The 10,419-nt window shown below is 45.7% G+C and overlaps 1 protein-coding gene across 1 annotated transcript in view; it reads right to left on the bottom strand.

The window, feature by feature from the left end:
• Positions 1-6,475: 6,475 nt before the first annotated feature.
• Positions 6,476-10,419, bottom strand: part of DAD1 (defender against cell death 1) — a 22,016-nt gene continuing 18,072 nt past the window's right edge. The window contains exon 3 of the mRNA XM_004694665.2: positions 6,476-6,718. The gene's annotated coding sequence lies outside the window, so the exon portion shown is untranslated. The remainder of the gene's footprint in view (positions 6,719-10,419) is intronic.

Raw genomic sequence — 10,419 nt, 5'->3', positions numbered from 1 at the left:
GCCCCTTCTCCCTTATTCTGTTTATTCTGGGAAGGAGAGCCCCCTCGACTTAGGAAAACCTTTATTCCGAGGAAAATAGAAGAGCGGATGACTTTCATTCTGGGAGCTGAGCTCTGCTCTTCCCCAGTCATGGGGCTGGGCTGCGGTTGTGTGTGACCCTGGTTTGTCCCGTAGAGGTAACAAACCTGGGTCAGCCCTGTAGGCAGCAGGGGGCGTCACCTCCCCTATGCTAGATCTGGGACCCAGAGGAGCCCCTGGGGGAAGCCCAGGGTGAGGGCGGGGCGGGGATGCGAGTGAAGGTGGAGCTTTGGATTCAGAATGCGGGAGCCTGGGTTGCTGTCCAGGACCCCAGGCTCACTGGCCAGGGCAGGCACAATGGCCCAAGGCCTCAGTTTCCCAGCGGGCTCCAGCTCTCGTTCGAGAACCAAGACTTTTCACACTGCAGGCCCGCCTGGTGCTAGATGGTGTGCCCGGCCGTGGGTGCAGACCCAGTTTGCGTCCTCCCAGGGCTACCAGTCCATTGGGGACGGGGGTTTGAGAGACATGCCAGTGACCATGAGTGCATGATGGCATGTTGGGTTACTGTTTGGAGAGGACTCAGGAGAGAGCCCCTTGATAGCAGGAAGCTTCACTGCCTGCCCCTCCCTAGCTTTCCCTCCGAGGACTCTTAATTTTTCTGAGCCCCAATTTTTCATCAATTATATGAATTAAAATAAGTAGTCCACCTACTTCTCAATGCCATTGAAGGGGACAGAGAGAAAACACGAAGAGGGTCTCCCTGGTGGCGCAGGAGTTAAAGTCAGTGCTACCAAGCTATCTCCAGTCACTATGGCACAAGTTCGATCCCAGCAGTGGGGTGACCCATAGGGCCAGCAGGCCTCTCCTGTCTCGCCCACTGCCTCTCAGCAGTGTATCTCAGTAAATCCATCTGTTCTGCTCCCCTCTGTCCTCTGAACCCTCTTACCCACCTCTGGCCTTCGCCCCAGTTCTTGAATGCATAAATAAATCAATCTTTTAAAAAGAAAAGGTGAAGACTTTAGCCAACTGAAATACAAATGGAAAGGAATGCTCAGAAGGACATCTGGACCTGGGGTCTGCCAGGCTGCACCCCCAGAATGAGATAAAAGCGGGCCTGCTGCCAAGTGCCCAAGAGAACTCAGGCTCCCAGTCCTCAGGGATCACTGCCCACAGCGGACAGCCACTTCTCCCTCCACTGTGCCTAGGGAGTGTCCACTGCAACATCTTACACTGTCCCACAGCTCCAGCCCAGCTTCCAGAACCGGAGAGCACGATGGCAGGGAAATGGAGGACCAGAGGCATTGGCAAGGCTGCAGGCCCAGGCTCCGGCAAAAGCCCCCCCACCCTGGCCCTACAGCGCTGGGCCGCTGAGGCTCCGTCACTGCATCATCCCTAAACATTCCCCTTTGCTCCTTCCCTCCTGACCCTCTGGGGGCCTCTCTCCCTTCACAAGAGCCCCGGACCCTGGCTGGACCCAGGCCTGAAAGCCTGGAGCCAGACCTCTGCAGCAGCCCTCACAGCAGCATCTGTGGGCTGTCATCTCCCAGACCAGACTACCCTAAGTGTTCTAGGGTGCTTTCACCACCTGTGGGAAGAGAGGAGCCCCGTGCCCTATTTACTCTGGAAAAGTGGGCATGTTCCCAGGGCAGAGGCTCTGGAGCCCCAGGGAAAGTCCCTCCCATTTTCAAAGGTTTTCAAAAATCCCACTGAGAAGAGCAGAGAGGGCTTATCTACCGTTTCCCTGAAACACCCACATCAAGTTCAGCCAAGGAGAAAAACAGAAAGTATTAGGGGAAGAGCATGTAAATGTAAGACAAAGTTGGCAGGACTTAAGAGAGTCTAAGGAGATGAAGGAATGTGGTTGAGAGAGCAACCGGTCTCCATTGCATGCTGCCAGCCTTGATGGGAGGAAACAGGGTTAACCTTAAAGAGGACTTCTTTGGAGAGCGAGATGCTATTTTTAGCAACCTCAAGGGTGCCCTGACTTCTCCTTGCTGACCCAAGTTATTCCAGTGATTTGCCAAGGGAGACGGGGTGGGGTACATCCTTATCTAATCTATGTGACTAACATCCTGCATCTGTCCACCAAAGCAAACTTCATCCCTTTGATCTTCACGGTAAGCCTAAGCAGAGGCAGCACACTTTTCTTTCTCAAGTGAGGAAATAGGTGAAGTGGCTCACTCTCGCTTAGGGTGACAGTGACAGAGGCCTGCATTAGCACTAGACCCAGAGGCTTTCCACCGAGCACTGTGGACACCCAGATGGTTCTAGAAGCATCCACCAGAGGAAGGAGCAGGAATCCTGGGTTGCAGGACCTCCTGCTCTGCCCCCAAAGACCAGTGCCATCTCCTGCCTGGATACCCCTCTTCTTTTCCCTGGCTGTGTACACCCACCAAGCCCTCCCTCCCCATCTGTGTCAGATTAGAATGATCAGCAGAACCCTGCATATTTTAGGAGCACATTTAGTAATGGTGTTTGCAGTCTCCTGAGGCAGCACTTTTTGCACATGCAAACCCCACTTACTCAATCACATGGCCGTGAGCCTTCGTAAAGTAATATTCTCGACACTGGGACTGCCTGCCCGTGGCCGGCAGACCTCAGCAGAAATGCCGACTGCTTGGGGAGCTCCCACGTAAGCAGTTCCTACCACAGCACCATTTACTCTATCACATTGTTTACTTCCTTCACTCCACTTACAACACATTTCTACTATGTTAATTTGGCTCTTCCCAACTCACATTTAAGGTTCAAAAAAGGCCCTCCCTAGTAGCGCAGCACTAAAAAGCTAAAGTCACTTTAGCATGAGTTCAAGCCCCTTCCTGGAGGTGACCACATGGCGTGGCAGACCTCTCCTGACCTGCCCACTGCTCCCCTCAGCAGTGTACTTCGTCAGTCGGCCTGTTCTGCTCCCCACTCTGTCTCTGGTGAATCCTCTCACCACCCCTGCACCTCTGGCTTGTACCCCAGTTCTGTATGCATAAATAAATCTTTAAAAAAAGAGAGAGAGATATCTTGTCAGTATCACACGCTATCTCTGGTGCCCTTCACAGAACTAAGTAACACAGTGATAGAATAAGCACTCCTACCAAGAGTCTTTTATGAACACCATGCAACAAGATTGGGATAAAATGTTCATTGTGGAAGCCGAGTGTTGGGTATCTGGGTGTTACTATTCTGTGTATGTGTGTATGTATTTCAGCATTTCACATGTATGTGTGCGTGCATTTCAATCATTAAAAAGTCAAAACCAAAGTCATTCATCCCTCGTGTTTAAAAAGGGGGAAGCAGGCCTGAAGAGCAGACTTCCTAGGGAGGTCTCTCTGGGAAGAGGAAGGCCCAGCTGTAATGCCCCAATCCTCCAGCTGAAAAATCCAGTAAAATGACATCAGCCAAGGGAGAACAGGCTGCAGGAACAGCTCTCTGATTCTGACTCTGCTCTGGGGCACCAGCACATCTGTGCAGCAGTTCCATGAATAAAGTTCACTCCCATTCTGTTGGGACAACAGTGTGGGGTACTATTTTCTCCAGGCTAATTATTTTATTTCTATTGTTTCAAAGCCTAATTTGAATACTTGGGAATCAGACAGAAACCAGATTCAAATCCTAACACAAACAGCTTCCATTTCATCAACTGGAAAAAGAGGCTACACACCCCTCCCACTTGGTTTTGGAGGAAAATGAAACAGCATTTAATGTTGTGGCAGAAAAAAGCTCTCTCACACTGGGGTCGCAGGGACTGAGTCTTTCTTCTAGAAGCACATGCACTAGGCAGCACAGGTATGATTTCCTAAGTTTTAGAGACAAAACACAAGGTTCACAAATGGTCAACAGACAGTAAGTGGCTGAACAGGTCCTTGAATCAGTACCTTCGGACCAAAGAAAGTGCTTTCTGCAGAGTCAGACTCTCCTGGTGGCTTGGAAATGCCCCCTTTTCAATCCCACTGATAGGAGTTATACATGAGCTTGGACCCTGTTAATTTGAAGTTAGCAAATAAAAATGTTTAGCCCTCCATAAGCATCTACCTCCTTTCTCATTCTCTCATCTGAGAATTATATTCTGGGAAGTCTTTTCCCCCACAGGAAAAATCCATTTTGTTTTCATTTTTAATTAAATGTACCAGATCACAAGACACTCAAAACTTCAGTCGAGAGGCCCAGAGACACAGATACAGTTTGTGCACAAGCCCCCAAGCTCTGCTAACCAGCCAATGCCAGCTTGCTGAGTCTCCACAACTAGCAACAGGCCTCTGTGACCTCCCCAAGTGGTTTCCCATCATCATAACAAAAGTGTTTTGAAGCCCAAGATGAAAGGTTATGATCAAAGAGGCCAAAGGTATAGGCTGCTAAGAGAATTAAACACGAGAGATGGTTTCCATGTGATAGGGGCAGGAAATGCGTGGGCAGGGGTTGCTCAGGGCCGGGCTTCCCGACACTGCAAAGAATGGCAGAGCAGACTCTGTACAGTAGTTGTGGCTAATGGTTTCCGGCCCCACAGAGCACAAATAAAAATAAACCAGCCCCATAAAGGTGTTGAGCTCGTGGTTGCAGGAAATGCCAACATATACAATACCTCTCTCTGCACCCACTCGTTCTACTGCTGTATGGAGCTCTGTGCATAAAGCCCAAAGAGAGGTGACATCACCTATTAAGATCCAAGAAAAGGGCATGATGAAAAGATTACCTATCCTGGTTCAGTGCCCCTCAGCTACCGAGACTCTGCAGACTTCAACTTAAAAAAAAAATCCTAAGATATCAAAAATTCAACAGGAAAGTGGGAAGAGGGCAGAGCTTTTTTTTTTTTTTAAGTTTAAAGGCACAGCTCCACAGCTAATTCTTCTGTATGTAGAGATGAGAACCACTGAGCAAGTCAACAGAAGCCGAAAAAGAAATGTCAACTAATAAGCTTTTAAGTAAATTTAAATCCAGGACTCCAAAAGCATTCTGCAGGGTTCTGGCCTTTTGAAAATGGCGTGAAGACACACCAAGGATGTTTCCTTGATGGTAACTGGCTGGGTAAATCACCTGAGACAAAAGTTAGTGCTATAACTGGGAATTTACTAGCTGCCCAGGGTATCTCAAGATCACTGGGGAGCATTTAATAAAGCCTACATATTAAAGTCTCTGAAAATTATGTCTTTCTTAATTAACTATTGCTATTATCCCCAATCTTCGACCTGTCTTCAAGTTCAGCTGTTTTCTTATTCAGTTACCTCTTTACCCAGCCTAGACTAAAAAGCAGCCTCCTGCTAACAGTAGGAATGGCAAACCACAGCCCACAGACCAACAGCCTGGTTAGTAAGTTTTATTGGAATATTTCCATTCAAGAAAAAGCTTGCCAACTCCTGCTCTGGAGCTGTCCTTAAATTGGTGTTAGTGGAGTTGTGCGGGTAACCGGTAGACACACAGGCACAAGCGTTTTACCAAGTTCAACTGAGATGCACCAAAGTGCTAGATCCAAACTTCTCAATGTGCACATGAATCTCCTGAGGGGTGGCGATTCTGCTTCAGTAGGTCTGGGTGGGCTGGAGAACATCCTCTTCACTAAGCTCTTCGGTGAGCTCAGTATTGCTGGTCAACAGACTATACCTGGAGAAGCAAGAGTCCAGAGCAGAGCTGCAATTTGGCTACAGGCTAGAATCATGTGCCCCATTTTTATTTATATTGGTGTGGGGTAGAAGCTGGTATATCATTTTATGCTGATATACAGCCAAGTGGGAGAACCTCAGAACAGAGCTCATCACCTCAGCAGTTAAGTAGTGGAATTCTCGACCCAGCCTATAGCTCACACAGAGCACCCCAGATGGAATAGGGTTGATGACGGCATGATGCGAAAAACACACTTGGGTTCAGACAGTAGACCTATTATGCTCCCCAAGCTGTGTTATGACCTCTGATCTTAATTAAGCAAGTTACAAATCTTGAGCTCTAGTGTCTCTGCCCACCTAGTGAGGTCTGGAACCCATAAGATAATGGCAAGAACAAAATGAGAAACACTTGCAAAAGTGGTGTGGCGAGCATGTACCCTATAAATAAACACAGGCATACACCCCCTCCCCCCCCACCACCACCTTTTGCACTTGGCTTACACTACTTAAGAGAAAACACTTTTCACCACTAAATCATGTGGAAACAGATGTAAAGGTGAAATCACACACTCTGTTCCATTTCTAACAAAGTGCTTAATGATGCAGTTCCAGGAATGCATTGTGTCCGGAGAGGAAGTACCTGTAACAGTTCAGGATTAGTAAAGGATTATCAGCTGCAGGGAAGGCAGAGGCCTGCCTTGGCCTGCCATTGGCAGCCCGGCCTTTTGTCATTAACTTCATGCCTCATGAAAACGCGGGGGTAGAGTCACAGCTGCATGTTATCAATTAAAAAGTTCTACAGAGGACTGAAGGAGAAAAAGGAATCTAGTATCAATCAGGAATAAAATCAAAACACAGAGCCAGAGGCAAAGGAAGGAGTGGCATGGAATCTTTAATTTGGAAGGTAAAAATATTATTACACTTAATGGAAGGTAGAGGTCATGTTAATAAATGCTCATTACAAAGTTATTCTGACAGATGTCACAGAACTTCTCGAGTTCTCCACCTGCATACCAAGTCAGAGTCAGAAGCGAGTATGAATGTGAAGAAAATCCACGCATCCAAACCAGCTGCCATCTCAGGAGCTCTTATCCAGGGAAAATCAAAAAGTGAACCTAAAAGAAAGAAGCAGAAAGGTAAGAAGAGGGACCAAAGTATATTTTATGATACTATAGCTGGGGCCCCGACCTTTATGTCTAAATGCTAAACCCACAGAGACGCCAAGTTACAGACTTCCCAAAGTTAGGCTCGGACCACCAGAATGAAACAGTTATTCTTCACAGAACACTGTGTAGAAGTAGCCATAAAAATTCATGTTCAGGTCTGAATTCAAGCCCACCAAGACACAACTAACTGCGAACTGGTAGACATGAGCTCTAACTCCCCCTCCATCCGCACTTACTTGCAGGATTTTATGTAAGTCACTTTACCCTCTCTGGCCCACAAATCCTTTGAGGTGAGGGGTTTACAATTTAGCATAGAGAACTTTCCTGGATCTAGAAAGTGCATAAAGTGCTAAATTCCAGTTTGGAGAGAGACACAGGGGAGGAAAGAAATCAAGAGAAAGTTGAGAAAAATTTCTAATCTCAGATGTAACAAAGACCACAATAAAACATGGTCATTTCATTTAAAGATAGGTGGTTTGGGGCAAGGAGGAGGTGGAGCGTTAACTCCCAGAGAAACGGCACATGGGTGCCAGAGTCAGAGACTGGGTTCCCAAGTGGGATGCCATGGCCTGGCCAAAAGTGACCGTGTGCTCTGAGGCCTCCAGTCATAAGCAGCCCATTTCCCTGGCACGTGCCATAAAAATATTAGTCATTGTGAGACATGACCTTAAAAGGTTGGGGAACACCACCTTTCAGAAGAACTGAGCTTTTCAACCACCTTATTACATTTCCACCTGGAAATTCTAGCATCGGGGCTTCAAGCAAAGATTTTTAGACTTCTAGCCAGAGTGCTTTGATTTCACTAACAATGGCATGTACAGAAATGCGATGTAACTGTAGAACCTTCCTACGTCTGTAGAATTTGATGAGAAATGTATAAAATAAAGAGCAAAAAAAAAAACACAACAAAATGTGTTCACCGTGCAAAACAAGAACACAAAGACCAATGAAACCCCTCTATCCTCCCCATCAAAGATCCAAAAGCAAACCCTCTGGCGTGACTCTGATGTAGTACAACACACCAATTCTGAGACGCCTAGGGTGCAAGGCCATGTCTGCAAAGAGCTTGAACACATTTAAAATTATAAAAGAAATCCTTGCTTAGTACAAAAGTCAAATTTTGAGATTCTTTGTTAAAACATTTAAACCAAGTTTTGAGACCATTAAAACATTTAAATCTAAAACACTGGAACATAAATGACTCATGACCATTAGTCTTTCTGACAGTGGCTTTTAGAAGACTCTGTTTATAAAGATCTGCTCCCTTCTTTTAAGGCAAAAATATATCATCAGACAGTATTCTAAAAGAGAGGTTCTTGGATTCCTTGAAATGTTAGCTCAACAAAATTGGACTCTTCAACAGCTAAGAAGAATGGTTTCAAATTCTAACTAGAGGATACAGGTTTCAGGAAACTGACTAACTTCCTTCCCAGATGTCAAGACAAGCACAATGGAAGACACCTACTGAGAAAAGTTAGCATGACTTCTTCAGTCTATTTCACCCATGCAGAAAAGAGAGCACCATTTCATCAGTCTATTCTAATCATCTTAAAAGAAAGCAAGACACAACACAAAGAACTGTTAAAAATAATTACGCTCTGTACAGACACAAAAGATGACACCAGACAGGGTCACTTCTATTTGGAATCTGAATTATTCCCCAGCAACATCTCTATTCAGACACCAGCACTGAGCAGATGTGTTCAAATACTGATTTTCCCTCAAAACCATCCCATCCTGAATCTGGTCACCCAATTAAAACTAAAATCAGAGAAAACGTGAATCCAAGGACATTCTGAAGAAATTCTAGGTTCAGAGTTCAATTTGAATCACACAGTTTCAGAAAGCATGGATCACCTATGGCTAAATTGGAGAAGAGCCTTATAAATCAGCTAGTCTAATCCTTTCATTTTATAGATGAGAAAATTGCAACCCGAGTTGACAGATCTGTCCAGAGATGTGCTGGCCAACACCACAACCACATAGGTGACTATTCTGACATAGTAAAATTTAAAATTCAGCTCCCCAGTCACCTGCCACATCTCAAATGTTCAATGATCACATGTGACTAGTGGTCCCTGCACGTGGTAGGCAGACCAGCAGTATTTCCACAGTGTAGAATGTTCTACCGGCCAGGCTGGCCCAGGATCGCCCTCTCTGGATGAAGTTGGGTCTCATGATCTGCTTCTTCTGATTTCTTCTGGATCATATTAAAGATGGCCAATACTGTCGAAACAGTGTCTAGCTTTCTCCTTCCCTATCAAGCTTTTCTAGGTTTTTCCCATTTAAAAAAGACAGGCAAGTTTAATTTTTTTTTTAAAGATTTTTTTTATTTGTCATACAGAACTGGGGTACAGGCCAGAGGCTCAGGGGTGGTGAGAGGCTTCACCAGAGACAGAGTGGGGAGCAAAACAGGCAGATCTACGAAGTACATTGCTGAGGGGAGCAGTGCACGTAGTTTAATATTTTTAATGAAAACCTTCTAACAGAAATATGTATGTACCCATCATCCAAAAATCTTTGAAGATAATTAAGAGAAAGGAAAATAAAAGCCTTGAGTCAAAATGTCAGTTATCAAGTTCCCACTAAGTCACAGGAGTTCCAGGGCCAAGAAAAGTCAACTGACGTTTCACCCAGTTTTAATTACCTGGTGTGTACCATGGGATACGTTGTTTGCCTGTCTCTGTTACAGGCGCCTCCAGGGTCACCCAAAGTAATGTGTGTAAAAGTTATGTGGCAAGGATGCGAGTCCTGCAAGCCTGGTAATGTGACAACAGCAAGACATTTCACAAACGCTGACAGTGTTTAATCTGTTATATAAACAGTTACACTTCAACTTTCCACCGCCTGCGAATGAGGCGGACAGTTTGGGGCAATGGATAAAAGCCTCAGCTGGCAATCCCAACTGAGTCACCCGAACAGTACAATGGGAACCATCATAAATTCTACTCATCAGCAGCTCTAACAGCCGTGAGACTCAGATGAATGTCAGGTCAGTCCCCTCCCTGTGCAGAACAGGAAAACTGGGGTTAAGAAACAAGCTTCTGTGTCTATCCAAACAGTTAACTGCATCCATCTTCTAGCCTCACAGCCCCCCAAATTAATTTTTTTCCCTTGGCTTCTTTCTTCCATGCTATTTTCCATATGCCTTAGTAACTTATCCACTGATCTATCTGCTTTATAGGTAGATGTCTTACAGCCTTATAGGTAGATGTCTTACAGCCTGAAAAGGACCTACTCATTCGACATGCCAGCACTGTGACTACAAACCCTGTGCTAAGCCCTGAGGTCCCTCCCTCAGGAACTTAGGAGCCTACAGAGAGAGATAGGAAAGTGAATGAAGTTCTTAACTACGAGTAACCTTAGCATTAGAGATGAGCAAAGTAGACTCAGAGGACCCCAAAAGAGGAGAACATCTAAGCTGCAAGGACAGAGAAAAGAAGGCAGGGAGTGGTGCAGCAATGAACTTCATAAACACGAATACCTGATACTCTTGTCTTCTTTTGATAGCTTTAAATAGACCAAATATAAAACAGACCTTGAGTAACAATTAGTCATCCATTAGTGAATTTTAGTTAAAAAGCAGATTGGGACCCTCCCTGGTGGCACAGAGGGTTAAAGCACAGCACTAAGAAGCTAAAGCCACTTCC

This window comes from Condylura cristata, unplaced genomic scaffold (assembly GCF_000260355.1).
Source record: "Condylura cristata isolate star-nosed mole 26May11 unplaced genomic scaffold, ConCri1.0 scaffold00045, whole genome shotgun sequence".
NCBI lineage: Eukaryota > Metazoa > Chordata > Mammalia > Eulipotyphla > Talpidae > Condylura > Condylura cristata.
The sequence above is the reverse complement of the archived record's forward strand: the minus strand, read 5'-3'. Positions and strand labels throughout refer to the sequence as shown.